Source organism: Daucus carota, chromosome 4 (assembly GCF_001625215.2).
Source record: "Daucus carota subsp. sativus chromosome 4, DH1 v3.0, whole genome shotgun sequence".
NCBI lineage: Eukaryota > Viridiplantae > Streptophyta > Magnoliopsida > Apiales > Apiaceae > Daucus > Daucus carota.
In genome coordinates, this window is record NC_030384.2 from 18472482 (window position 1) to 18487675 (window position 15194).

General features: G+C 32.6%; 3 long non-coding RNA genes across 3 annotated transcripts; all 3 read right to left on the reverse strand.

The window, feature by feature from the left end:
• Positions 1-1342: 1342 nt before the first annotated feature.
• On the reverse strand, positions 1343-5871 carry LOC135152432 (uncharacterized). Its single transcript, XR_010291608.1, has 3 exons — positions 5758-5871; positions 3176-3292; positions 1343-3057 (listed from the first exon to the last, which is right to left on the reverse strand). It is a non-coding gene; the product is annotated as an uncharacterized LOC135152432 (long non-coding RNA).
• A 263-nt stretch (positions 5872-6134) lies between these two features.
• On the reverse strand, positions 6135-7567 carry LOC108218329 (uncharacterized). The gene is made up of 4 exons (XR_001806355.2): positions 7423-7567; positions 7264-7310; positions 7107-7160; positions 6135-6887 (listed from the first exon to the last, which is right to left on the reverse strand). It is a non-coding gene; the product is annotated as an uncharacterized LOC108218329 (long non-coding RNA).
• Positions 7568-9473: 1906 nt separating this feature from the next.
• LOC135152016 (uncharacterized) lies at positions 9474-11115 on the reverse strand. Its single transcript, XR_010291080.1, has 3 exons — positions 10656-11115; positions 10271-10514; positions 9474-9746 (listed from the first exon to the last, which is right to left on the reverse strand). It is a non-coding gene; the product is annotated as an uncharacterized LOC135152016 (long non-coding RNA).
• Between the last annotated feature and the right edge of the window lie 4079 nt (positions 11116-15194).

Below are 15194 nucleotides of genomic sequence, written 5' to 3' on the forward strand. Positions count from 1 at the left end.
TTCTCTCTTGAGTGCGACCCTAAGTTTCGGTACTCTAAGAAATCAAAATAATCAATACTAGTACAACCTTGTGAAATTCCATATGCATCTAATGAAAAACATTTAGGAATTAAATATTTTTCTAATATAAAAAAACTGCAATATTTGTGATAAAATGTGTTGTGTGATTATGTTTATAATAATAATTTAATATAAATGTTTCTAATAATGATTATGTTATTATCTTTAACATTTGAAATGGAAATTAAAATTTTATGTTATAAAAAAAACAAAGACTATTTTTGTAACTCCAAAATACTTATAAAATTTGTTAAAAGTTTCTGATAAAAACAACTTTAGATACTTATCAATTTACCTAATGAGATGAAAATGATTTGTATTTAATATTTTAACCCAACAAAACGTTGACATACCAAAACCCTGAATGGTTTAAACTTTAATAAACAACCATGGATCCAAAAGTTTGACAAAGGTGGATATACCAAAAATAACTTTTCTTGATCATGTACCAACTGCCCACTATTATGCCCCAGTTTTGCAGGCGTAGTTTGGCTTTGATGTTCAAATACATAAGGTTGCACTTGCTATTTCACATAGGGGGAAACAGCCACCTGTATCTGTGGCCTTGGAGACATTTCATCATATTCTCATAGTGTAGTGGAAAAACTGTTGGTGTTCCAGGCAGCACCGGTGAGACCTTGTTGCTGATATTTGCTCTGGCTTAAGATGGGAAGCTGAACTTGAGCTGTATCGAGAGAAACGTATAATTAATTTGAACCAGTGGATTTGGATGACCAGTAGGAACTTCACCTTCTTGTGACATGACCAGCAGGAACTTTACCTTCTTGTGACTTGAGCTTTAAATTAGAATACAAGTTATTTTGTGCAAGAGGAGGGAAGCTAGGAAGAGTTTGGACTCCTGACTGCTGACCTTGTACAGAAGAGAAGGAAGCCCGAATATTTGGCATTTGCAACTACATATAGGTGAAAACAGCGTCAACTTCTAAAAATATTTCATTCTCATCAAGAAAATCTATATAAGTATATGACAAACAGCAACAAACCATTTGTGGGGTTACAATTCCCAATATCACTTGCGCCTGCAAGCAAAATCAAGCTCATATCTATGCAAATTTCCACAACACTCCAAATACAGAAATAAAAGGCAGAAGCCAAACTATTATTATACTATGCAGTTAAAACCTGCAGAAACCACATAATTACTATTTTTCTACTCACCTAAAGTTAATGTATATCATGGGTGAAAGATTTGGGATATAAAAGATGTGTATTTGAAACAGATGCGAAGGAACTTGCGGAAGCATGTAGTAGCGTTCAAGGAAATACCTACTTTCATTTGATTGTGTTAGATTGTATTAAGTTATTTAAGCACTATGATGAAGTGCTAGTGGACTATGTCCCGAGGTCTGCGAATGTAGTGGCTCATGAGTTGGCACGGGCTACTTATTCTATGTCAGGCGTTCATAAATGGGTTGATAACCCTCCTGATTGTATTCGTGATGTGTTAATCATCGATTCAATTGAATAAAAGCAAGTACTTTAATTTCAAAAAAAAAAACTCATATCCTACTATGAAGTCAAAATCAAAAGATCTTTAGGCGTCCATCATATGCTTCTCTAGCTGCCACATCACCCATGCATTAGCACGAAACTTGTCACTGATAACATTTTGTACGCCCCAGATATGAGTGCAACAATCATATACTCTTCAGATTTTGGAAAGTACTGGACTCCGAAAGAGAAATAATAAAAATTCCAAATACTTTTAGTATAAAAAGAACCTATATAATGTGTTAATCCCAGTTTACAACAAAAACAGTTGTACATCCCTTGCCATACCTTCACTTTCAACACTGAAATGTGATAACTATAACTCAGTCATGTTAAGAGATTCTGCCACTTGCTGCTGATTAGCAAATAAAGAAGAATATTATACAAAGACTTCAAGCATCTTTATTATAGCCCAAGTCTCAGCCACTTCTCCAAAACTTTGACATGAATTCCTCCTCCAGCACCAACAACTTTTGTCCTAAATACATTATAAATATCTGAGCTTAATGAAATAATATATACTTTCTGTATAACTTCAACTTGAACTATCTTGGCTTGGATTAGTATAAGTCTTAGTACCCTCACCTATACACATAGATATCTTGCGATGCCAATTAAGAAAGTTTTGTATAGCTACTACCTCATATATATATATAGTATATTAGATTGCAGAACATTAATATATTAACAACACTGAAGCTTTCTACATTATCTTTGAGGGCTGGACCATTTTGCGAGCTTACTTTATCTCAATACCCACTGACCTGTAAATAGTGATTTAGTGTAAGTTTTAAGAAGCACAATGACCTAAGAGAAATTTAATAATGAAAATCTATCCTTGAATTATATTCCTTTCTTTATATACCATAAGAGCTCATTTTTAAGACTACAGAATATATATGCACCATGTAACTGAATTTATAATTTCTAAGTTAACAAACAAATAGAATCAATATACGGACAAAAAATGATTGAACATAGATATGTTACATCAGGGCAATATGGTTAGAAAAACCTCATAGCTGCACATATAACATCAAAATACCCCTTTTTTCCATGCCCACCATCCTCTTTTATTGGTCACAGTGATGAAGAAACTCTCCATGCTCACTTCCAACTCCCTAATCAAAGCTCACAATAAAAAGTATTTTGCAAGTTTCCAGCATACATGTGAATGTTATCCGACAGAGTGATCTTAGCTTATCATTTCCTTAATCAAAACCAAGAACGTTAAAATAGAAGAATTAATGGGTTAAACAGAGTAGAAAGGAACGTTAGATCCATCTGATGACAATGAGTTAAACTGTATCTCTAATGGGAGAGATACCATGCCATCTCTACAGCAAAGAGAGTATGTAGGTTGTGAGTTTTTCCTAGACTTGTTGCGTTCCTCCTTCCACATAGAGGAACCACATTTGATGCAACGTCCAGAGGGGCTCCCAAGGTTCATGTAACCTTCCCAAGGGTCATCACAAGCATAATGTCCTAATGTAATAAAAATGATTAACAACAGCTATCCAAAGTAATAGGTACTTTTATCTCATTGTGTAGGAAAAAAAAAATCAATCACGCTTGTGTGCTGGAAATATTCAGTACAACTTACGGTGGTGCGCAGAGTGTTGGTCCACAGACATATCATCAGCTTTGTCGAAAAGCTGCTCCAGTCTTCTTGCACCAGTCAGTGCATTACGCTGTCTTGGAAACGGGCGATCTTCACCGTCTGGGAACAAAAAAAGCTTCATCAGAGGTGTGTACAACTGAAAAACATACCATGAATATTAGACTGGTACAGCTGCATTGCTAGACACGTCTGCACATTTAATAGACTCTCTTTATTCATAATTAATGTGTTTACTAAACAACAATTATCATCAACAGTTCACATTGGTTCATTTGGAAAGGTTAAAATTGTAGAACATGCATTGACAGGGCACAGAGTTGCTATCAAGATCCTTAACATTCTTTAGATTAAGAACATGGAGATGGAAGAAAATAGTCAGTCTTCTGTCTTAAAGATTACCTTGCTCTACTCCATCCCCACTGCTTCAAAAGAATAATTACATTTTTTTAATAATTGCACTACTCCATTATTTTTAATATTGTCCGAGTAATGGACAGACCAATGTGAATTTGGAATGTGTTCCTTGGTTTTCTGAAACTATAAAAGAAAGATTCTTCCAAGCACTGGTCTAACACTTTGACCTAAGTGATGGTGTCGCTTACGTATACTGCTACCTGATATGAAGAAATATAGTGCTATATATTAATCAATATGTTGGCTTTACAAAAATAGTCTAAGGTCGTTTTCATTTTAAAACATAGTAAAATGTCCCTTAAGTATTTGAATGTGAAGCAACACGACTACTCTTCAAATCTGTGCTGTAACGCTTTTGGCGTCAGATACTCTACCTATATACAGTAATAACATATGCGTCTTAAGAGCTTTTATTAATATGAATGGTTATGCATTTACAGAATAATTAAGCATGTTTATGTTGTACATGTCATTTTAGTTTAGTGTTTAAGACAACTGTTGTTGTGTGGAACATCCCTTTGCCGCTTTATACCAAAGGTTCTGTTATGAACCTGTGTTACTGGGCACAAACACAAGTTATTGTTAACTCAAGTACATAAATTTTTAACGGCAACTGATTGCAGTTTAATACGACATGTATATCCTAAGCTAAATTATGTATTTTCTTAATTTATCTGTTAATCTTATAGAGTAGATATATATTGTATTTTGTTATCTTTTAAAATCCTATAATAACAATTATGTAGCCGCTGAAGTACTTTAATTCTAATTAAGTTGGCTGATAATTGAAAGTGACTTTTTATTACTGTAGGCATTGCAGGCACTCCAGGGAGTGGGAGACTAATTATGAATCAGAGGTAGGCTATATCAAACTGGAATGCATATAAGAGCACATGAAATGCCCAAAGTCAGGATCACCCTAGAGGATGGGTTCTAACGACGGATAACTTAAGGGGTCAGGATGGATTAAGCAATGACAGACCAATTTGGCGTCAGATAATCTACCTATATACAGTAATAACATATACCTAAGAGCTTTTATTAATATGAATGGGTATGCATTTACAGAATATAAGGTGCAGTGAACAATAGTTTGTTTGGAATAAAATAATGCAGGCACTATCTAATTAGCTGAAGAAGATTCAGTATTTTTCAAGGACTTCTCAACTGCAGAAGATAGGAGATCGTCTGGAGGATCGCAATCTGTAAAGAGAAACATCACCAGATTTTAATAATTAAGTTTTTAAGTTAAGAAGTGTGTCGAGTTTCCTTGGCTTATTTATAAAACCTTAATTGTTTAAGGTGATGCACTATGGCTTGTGATCCTGGGCTTTTGATAAAAATCAGAAGTACAGAGTATACTCATGCAAGAGCAATTGGAAACATATATACATGTTAAATCTTTAAAAATAAATATCCTTGGGATCAGAGAAATTTTTACATCCAGGGTAAAAATAATAAATCGTCCAAGAACAAAGAGATGTATTATTTGTTGGCAAAAAAAAAAGAGATGTATTATTTTAATTAGGTTATATATATATTTAGGAGCATCTTTCACTAAATTTTACCTGCAGGCTCATATTTAATAATGAATTTTTTTCTATAATTCTTTATATGCATCTTGACTTGCATGGAAGTTTGAGTACATGGATATATAACTATGCATATGCAGGTGCTAACCTATATAATATTAAAATTATATTGGATTTAAACTACAACAGTAATTAGCTTATAACGTTCAGAGTAGAATAGTCATTGTATATGTAACTGAATAGTGGCGGGAATATTAGTTAGTTAGTTAGAGAATTCATCTCACCTCTTGTATATATAGTCTCTATGATTGTACAGAGGAGTTAGTTCAATGAAATGTAATCGAGTTTTCTTGTTATTTCTTCACTCTCATCATCAAACTATTCACCACTCCCTGTTAATTTTCACATGGCAAGGAAGATCTTCGTAAAAAATATAAATTTTGAACAGCTTTTATTTGACAGGCCAAGAAGAAAATTAGTCCTCAAATTTAAATCAAGAACACAACAATTCTTTCAAATATCGGCCAACCATAACAGAAAGTAAATGTAGTTAAAACTTACAACGACGATTGTGATGGCAAAGCCTAACAGTGAAATATAGGTTTAATGGAAGGGTACCTTTACCAGTGGAAATATATTTTTTTCAGATTTTTTTGAACCTTTGAGGATTCCTGTCAAGTATAGACCCAATCATATTAGAAGCTAACAAATATATGAATAAGCTAATCGAACATCGACTTTGATCACATAAATAAGTATGACTCATTCAGAAGGCATTAAGCTAATAACAAAGTCGTAGTAAACAAATCAGGACCAGATGTATGTGAAGCCTTGCAACCTTGAGTACAGTGGCGACCTGGTTCGTGATTCCAGCACTGAAACAAAACAAACGTAGACACAAAAAATAGGTCAGATAGATTATCTGCGGCGATAGAGATCTCTTTGTAAAAATCATTAATGAAGCTTACATTTTTATGTAAATCACCCACCTATATCATGTAAATCATTACCATGTCCATTGAAAAAACCACCTTGGAATGTGTTCCCCGTCAAAATGTAATTGTACACCTTAACTAAATAGTTTAAAGAACAATAAAGCACACAACCTTGTTAGAAAAGAACAGTTAAACACAGAAATGTTATGACAAATACCTTCATCTGCTTTTGGATTTTTACTTTCTTTCGATATCGATGGAGCATATTTTCTTATGAGCTATTGGCTGTGAAAACGGTCCTGATCAGCAGAGTCCTAGACGCATGATTGACACATAAAATTTGTAATTTTAAAATTCATATATGCACCTAGCGCAACATTGCTAGATTTTAGATCATGGTGAACAATATGTAGTCCCATAAATGAGTGATTGATTAATCTAAACCAATTACAAATACAATCAATAGGCAAAGAACATGTAGGAATGGGAAATTGGAAGAAAAAAACCTTCTATCGTCAACACCTAAAATTAAAAATCAGCACACAAGCAAGAGTCCATTCAAGAAACACAAAATCTGCAAGTAAAATTGATTCAGTTATACAACTCATCAGGGCGAACAAACTGCTTGTATCGCTAAATATATACACAGTGCTTAAAAAATATTAATGAACTTGGCAACATACCCTCATAAATGATCTGCTCTGCTAATCAAACACACAAAACTCCACATAGCAATGAGCAAAACACATAAGGAAGCAATATCACTACAGTACCTTCAAATAGCCCAGCTGCTCTGAGTTGGGGATCCTAGTCCTGAAAATGGAATAAAGATAAGCAAAATTGATTTTAAAAAAAAGAGAGAATAAAATGAAAGTGAAAAATATAAATGAACACACCAACAATGTAGAGAAGCTGCAGATTGGTAGATGAATGAAAAATAGAGGAATGCAGCTAATGTAAGAAACAAATGGCGATGAACCAGAAAACAAACAGGTGGTGTTCGTATGCTAAAACATAATGCTGTGAGATTACCCGTGACACCGACAAAGGATCTGTCTGTATGATTCTCTTTGTTTATCTTGCAACCTGGAATATTGAAATCTTTGTTCATTGCAAACCATATTTGATCAATGGAAAATCAGGTTTAATCATCGGTCACTGCAGAGTAAACATGACATAAAAATTCAACCTCTACTTGTCGAGTTCTTCCAAGAAACGTGCGAAGATGAATCCATCCTACAGCAGTCCACAAAAAGAAGTCAGAAAGCAAAGCAATAAAGCACAGATATCCTACCCTGATGAAGAGTAGACAATCTAAATTCGAAATTCGAAAAACACCGCCACTGACCATAATTACAGAGGAGGAAATAAATTGGATCATGATTTGATTTTGCACTGATTGTGCGCGAGGAAGTCAACCTCGGAGTATTTGTCGGAAAGGAAGGTTCAATGCAGGATGTAGCGAAGGCGGTTATGTTCCGGTTATATTTTGTATAAACGGGTCATGCTGACTTGATGATTAGAACTGAAAAACGGGTAAAATCCGGGTAAAATGAGGAATCCGTGGGTAAAAAGGTTAAACGGGCATTGCGCTCATTAAGAAAATATAGAATATAAATATAGATATAGATTAAAGAGTGATTCGAACTACAACGCACTAAAAGATTAATTTATTAGACCAAACTAAATATGAGATGCTTCAGACGGTTAGAGCATTATTAGTCTTCAAACTTGATCTCGCGAGTTCCTCACTTAATAATCCATACTTTAATGATTTTTATTTATCTTTTATTTGATAGAATAAGTTCATATTAGACTTTTAATAAATCAAAATTTAAATCTAATTTTGTACTAATTATTTATTCTTGAATTAATTTATTAAAAATAAATTAATTATATATATTTTTTAAAATACTTGTACACTTAGTAAACATAATTTTTTAATATATTCAAATTTTATAAATGATGCAAAAATCTTTGCAATTGCATCTTAGTTTTTAAGTAATAAAAAGAAGAAAATATTATATTCATCCACTTTAATTTTGTAAGCCCCACTCCTAAAACTAAAATTATTATACTCTAAAAAAAAACATTTCATGCAATATTCTTAATATATGTGAACCAATGCGTGTTGTCGATACAGGATACAGTGATATGAGGAAAATATTAGAGGTTTATTGTACTCTTTACTACCATTGTTATATGAATGAAAAAAAATTGTATACTGATTAACCACCAGAAAGAACTGTAGCTATCAAGCATTGATCTGAATGGGATGGCTTCTTAGGAAAAATAGCAAATTCCGTGCTTCGCAGACGGGAATGTTATTTTATATAATTATATTTTATTTGTTGTTAAATTCTTAAATTTATTTATTATTTATGTTTATGTGTTTTTAGTTTTACAAAGTGTTTTTATACCATATAAATTGTTATAGTTATGTGTCGAAATATTGTATCATTGATCATACAAATAAATTTAATATAGATTTATTTTAGAATAATAGTTATTTGTTATAGAAGGTTGTTAAGTCTATGGCTTTATATTGTATCGATACTTTTACGTTATTTTTTGTTATTTTTATATTTAAAATACATTCTCGATCGCCACTTCTCAGTCTAACTCGCTAAAAAGCTTAAAATTGTAAATTAAAACTAAGTAACCAGCTGCAAATCAAGTCCTCAGAGAAGTCATCTCACATTTAAATTTTAGAAAAAACACATATTTCAAAATTTGTAAATTAAATACCTTCTACAAATACATTATATTTATTAATTAGCAATTTTTCATCACTTAGAAAATAATTAAATTTATTTCAACAATTATCGAGTCAAATTTAAGGTTGAACTATCTGATTGTCTTATGAAAAAAAAAATAGTATTTAATATATTTTCACTATTTATGAAAAATAATTAAAAAAAACTTTTAACGTTGGTGACGCCTCCATTTTTGATGCCATAAATAAAAAATAATATTGTGTTGGAATAAAATTGTAAACCTCTATTCTGATATCTTAACATGAGGTAAAAATTTAATATCCATACATAGATTAAATTTTAAATAAATAAAATTTGTAAGATTGAGACACATTATTTATGTTAGGTGCCAAAATAAAACCAACATGGGAAAACATATTTATTAGTATATTACAGCAGCTACAAATCAAATTTGGACTTGTAGTAGGCAAAACTTGCTGCTGCTTTTTTATTTTTTTATGGAAAGAATGTTGTTACATTTTTGTACAAAAGAGCGTGAACTCTAAGATACGTGTCAGGTGAAAGATTATTCAAAAGTCGGAAACCCCAAAGAAAATTCATAAAATTTTCAAATAAAATTTGCACAATAAGGAATATATACAATGCACTAATTTACACAGTTGAACTTCATGATCTTGCCGTAAAAGATGTTATTCAAGAAGCTGCAAAAATTCAAGTTGCAAAGGACGTCGTATAATTAATTCTGCATGCAAGTTCTATAGGAGAGGGGGCACATAGTTCTGATCAATCTACCTGGAGCTTCCGAGAAGTTTAAGTGTGTAAGTAGTAAAACAACAGTTCAAATGACTTCAACTTTCTGGAGATTGTCATTGCTGAATAGTATCCCCGGTGGTGCTGGTACTGCTTCTTTCGTTTGATCTGTCCTCATCTATAATTTCCATGTGACCTGACCTTCCTGCACATATACAAAATATCAGAAACATGTTACATCAATCCTTTTTAATTTTCACCGCTGCAAACTATTTTCTGAACCAAAAATAAATAAGCTAGCTCTGATTTAACCAAAAATAAATAAAGCTGCTGATAGCTTATATATTATCAAGATTTTTAGAATTTCAGAATTGAAATAGTGTAGAGCTAAATGTGTATCTTATACACAAACACATCGTTCAAAGCCGGATCTCTACTGCAGAACCTTTAAACGATGAGAAATGTAGAAAGCGGGAAATAACATTCTTTTCTTTTTCCTGCACTATAATGACACACATGACAGAGAGTTGTGATTAACTTGTGTCTATGTGTATTCTTATAGGTTTAAACAATCACCCAAAATTGTAACAGAGCTATAATTTATAGATATATAAAAAGGAGTGAGATGTATTGAAGATATCATAACAAAACTGAATTGTTGTGACCTACTGATTTGATCTAATCACTTGATATGCTGTTGATTTTTAATAGAACTCTGTGAATGCTCACCTCCTCGATCAGCACATGTGCTGTTACCACCTGAATTTCTAAAACCTGAAACTTAAAACAATAAAAACTTAAAACTCATTTAATCTTCCGACAACAACTTGTTGTATATAAGGCAGAAGATTGTTAGGAATGCCTTTGGAATCTTCACCGAGTTTATCACTCTCATGAACCTCGACAGGATTGGAATATCTTAACAAAATGACTTGCCAGTCTGAATCTGCCTTTTGAATATCCCGTGCAATATCTTCAAGGAATAACAGAAGAGAGAAAGACGACTTATTAAGATTTTAATACCCATACTGATGTAATTAACACACTGGAGGACAAAAGATGCTACTATTTGTTAGGTACTTGTGATAACATGTGTTGTAGCTATATAACTTACTGCGCCCATATGGGTTCGTAACTTTCAGCTCAAAATTCTCGACTCTTCTGATTTTTTCAGGTCGCCCATAAGATTTGCGGACAAAGAAAAACCCAACTACAAAACCAAAGAATTAGTTTCTTATGTAAAATAAGCAGAAAAAGAACTAAAAGCTGATTTTACATTTGTGCTGACAATAAAGGTGCAAAGAACCTAAAACTTAACTCTTCTTAGACAGAATATGTCTTCACTTGTAACACTGAAGAATGTTTGGCCATCGAGATTATCCTATGGCAGTATTCTAAAACATATATGAAAGTATGAAACATATTTAAGTGGAGAAATGACAAACCTTCTTACAATTATACTTGGCCATTGTTTGATACAAAGTAATTGATCCAATCAAATTATTGTCAAAATACCGAAATGGATGAGCAACACTCTCACCAACAGCTTTAAGCCAGCAAAATGAATCACAGCAGCAAACCTATTTCACATCAATTACTATAATCCCGAATTTGACATGATCATTTTAAACAATAACAATCATATAATAATGCTTATGTTGTTTAGCAAACATTTGTTTCTTTAGTTTAAAAGATTACCACGTATAGATTATCTTGAAAATTGCATCTCACCCGTTTCAAGTGCTCCTCCTGCTACTGTCAAAACATCTACTTCTGAACAGAGCCCCATCTGCAGCAAATAAAAGTCAGTTTCAAAGCATTCTGCAACGAAGCCATTGGTGCAATTATTTCATAATACTTGTCAAGACCAAGATTTCTGCATCTCGAAAATAAATTATTTCATAATACTTGTCAAGTTCACTATAAAATCTTCATTAATTTAGGTTAACATTAATTCAAAACAAAAAATAGAGCTTGAAGAGATTAACATGTTAGAATTAGAAAATATATTAAACGAATCAAACATAAGAAAGAACAAATAGTTTAGTTTAGGCATTTTAACAAACACATTATGGCATCTCAACTATACTAACCAAAAATCAGAAAGCATACATGATAATTTATAAAAAGATAAAAATAAATTGAATCCCGAATAAACTGTGCATAGCATTAATCTCGTTTCAGACCTGTTTCACGTTTTCAGAACATATGAACTAAGTGATGAAGTCGCATAAAAGATAGCACATGTAATCTTATGAATTCATATAAGAGGAAAACTTGTGATGAATAGAGGGATTTACCTGAAGAACAATGGCAGCAAAAAGCTCAATGGTTTGAAATTTGAAATTTCAAATCACACGACTAAATTATCGGAAGAGAAATGAGGGTGCAGAGGCTGAGCAAATCAGTTATCAAACCCGGATTAATGGATATAGGAGGCTGAATATCAGGACGCATAACTGAAAGTAAATCACAGACCCGATTATGACCCAGATAGAATATGGGTTCAGGCAAATTATACGTGACTCTAATACAAATCAGCAAACGGGTCAGGACCGGGTCAAGAATGGATAATCCGGAGTGATAAAAAGACAGAAATGGGCAACAAAAATAACTGCATGCTTTGGAAAGAAAGGGTAAATTTGGTAATTTTTCAAATCCTTTGCTATCAAGAATTAAGAATATGTTGATATGAACTAAGTGATGAAGTCGCATAAAAGATAGCACATGTAATCTTATGAATTCATATAAGAGGAAAACTTGTGATGAATAAAGGGATTTACCTGAAGAACAATGGCAGCAAAAAGCTCAATGGTTTGAAATTTGAAATTTCAAATCACACGACTAAATTATCGGAAGAGAAATGAGGGTGCAGAGGCTGAGCAAATCAGTTATCAAACCCGGATTAATGGATATAGGAGGCTGAATATCAGGACGCATAACTGAAAGTAAATCACAGACCCGATTATGACCCAGATAGAATATGGGTTCAGGCAAATTATACGTGACTCTAATACAAATCAGCAAACGGGTCAGGACCGGGTCAAGAATGGATAATCCGGAGTGATAAAAAGACAGAAATGGGCAACAAAAATAACTGCATGCTTTGGAAAGAAAGGGTAAATTTGGTAATTTTTCAAATCCTTTGCTATCAAGAATTAAGAATATGTTGATGTTGATGTTGATGTTGATTGATTATTTTCAAAAACTATATCAGTCCGTCAAAATTTTAAAAAATAAAACGTTACGGTTGTTATTAAAGTAGTCTACATGGGCACTGACTCGTGCATGACATGGCAGTCATGTATGATGATTGAACAATAGATGTAAAAGTTAAACAAGTCAAATAACAAAATTCAAACATAACTGGCTTAAAGATAAAAACTAAAAAAGAAAAAAACAAAGAAAAAAAAAGGACACTACACCACGTGAACCCTGAACTCTTTGCTAATAAAAAAGAAATGTGTCGTGTAACTTCACATTGAAGCATTAAGCATACCTAATCAAATGTCCAAAAAAATATAAACAGATTTCAATCTGGAACAAATAAATAGTTTGAGAGGTGTTTCTCATTTTACTTTAACACAGTAGACTATAGATATTTATATAGATACGATTAATTGAATTTTCACGTCCAAAAAATCGGCAAATTTGATGGTGGAAGAGATGGGTTACGATGAACCCTAATAACTCATATATACATACGTGCATATAGCTGGTGGGCTGAGTGATGTGTATGCTGAGTTAGATGTGAAGTGAGGTGGATGCTTGCCCTGTTACATTATTTTAAAAATCTTAACAGACATAGCTTGCTTAGTGAGCTCAAATAAGGTTGAGGTAGCTTGTGTTATTCGAGATGAAAGGGGTAAGTTCCTTCGAGCAAGAAGTAATGTTATATAAGGAAACTTCCAACGAAGGGAACAGAAGTGATGGGTCTCAAGGAGGCATTAGCCTGGACAAAGAACCGGAGGCAAAACAGATGTATTTTCGAGTGCCATGCGAAACTCGTGGTAGATGCAGTGAATGGAGAGGGAGGAAGTTCATATTTTCACACGATTGTTGAAGATTCTGTTGATATTATTGAACACTTTGATGAAGTGTTAATCTTGTTTGTGCATAGATCTGTGAATAGTGTGGCCCATAACTTGGCAAGGGTTGCGTATTCTATGTCAAGTGTTATGGAATGGCTCGCTGTTGCTCCAGATTTTATCTCATATAACCTTATTTCTGATGAAGTTTAATGCAAGTACGCATATTTCAAAAAAAAGAATCTTAACAGACTTATACAATCTCTGAAAATTATGTTTTAAATGAGATCAAAAATTCGAGGGTGATTCAATAACACCTCCCAACAGACTCTCATGACTTACAAGACGATGTTCGCTTAAGATATATATTTAGAAAGGTAAAATTTGCTTACGGAATTGTCTGTTCGATTATGGATATGGGGACGAATGAGATGGTTGCGATCAAGAAGATTAAGAATGCTTTCAATAATTTCTTGGATGCGAAAAGAACTTTGAGGGAGATTAAGCTTCTACGTCATTTGGATCATGAAAATATTTGTGCCCTTCCTCTTGTGCTTTTTTTTGTAAGGTCTACATACACGTAGATGAATTGTATCGAAATACAATAAACTGCATCTGGGATATCTTTTTTTCAAGAAAGTTCATCATCTAATCGAAAGTCATGCAAGCACAACTCCGGACGTTTAGACAATAAAGCTTAAATGAATGAGAAAAGAATACCCGTGAACCTCGCTTCCAAAGTATCCTGAAAAAAACAAACCAAACAAAACATAAATCAATATACAAGAAAATAATATATATATATATATATATATGATTAATGTAAAAAATATAGTAAATCTAATAAAAACAAGAACGAAAGAATATATATATATCAAAAATAGAGAGGAAATAAAATAAAGTAGAAATATTAATTACACTCTAACCAAAGGAAAAATCCTTTGGTTAAACACATAATAATTTAAAATTTTAACAAAGGAATAAAAATAAAGTTTAAAACATAATTAAGAATATTATATATAATGACCATAAAATGATGACACAAGTCATAAAAATGGCACTGAAAGCCATTAACGGCACAATAAAGTCATCAATGACCTCCATAAATGTACTAAATATTCATAAAGAGTATTTATCCAATTACAATCATAATTTAAAACGTAAATATTATAATTAAAGCTAATAAAGACAAATAATGAATAGCAATAAAAAGATCCCGTAATTAAAGCCAGCCTAATTTAAAATTAAAATGTTACCTCAAAATCAAACAATCATAATAAAATACGGATACAAAAATGTAACGGTTTCGGCCACCATTATATCCATGATAGTCATAATAAACTACTCAGTGAACTCAAGAAAGGAACTCGGTGTTGTGACTCAGTACAAAACTCAAACGACTTGATTATATACAGAACAGTGAGACTCGGACGACGGACTCAGCAATTGCAGAAACACAAACACAACAATTCACTAAACATAATATAAATACAGATTTTTAGAAAATCGAAACTAAAACCCACAAGCCACACCTAAACAAACCAGCAACGAAACACAACTCAGTAGCAGCTCGGCAACAAACACAATAGAACTCAAAATCATACAAACAAAGTTGAAGCACAACC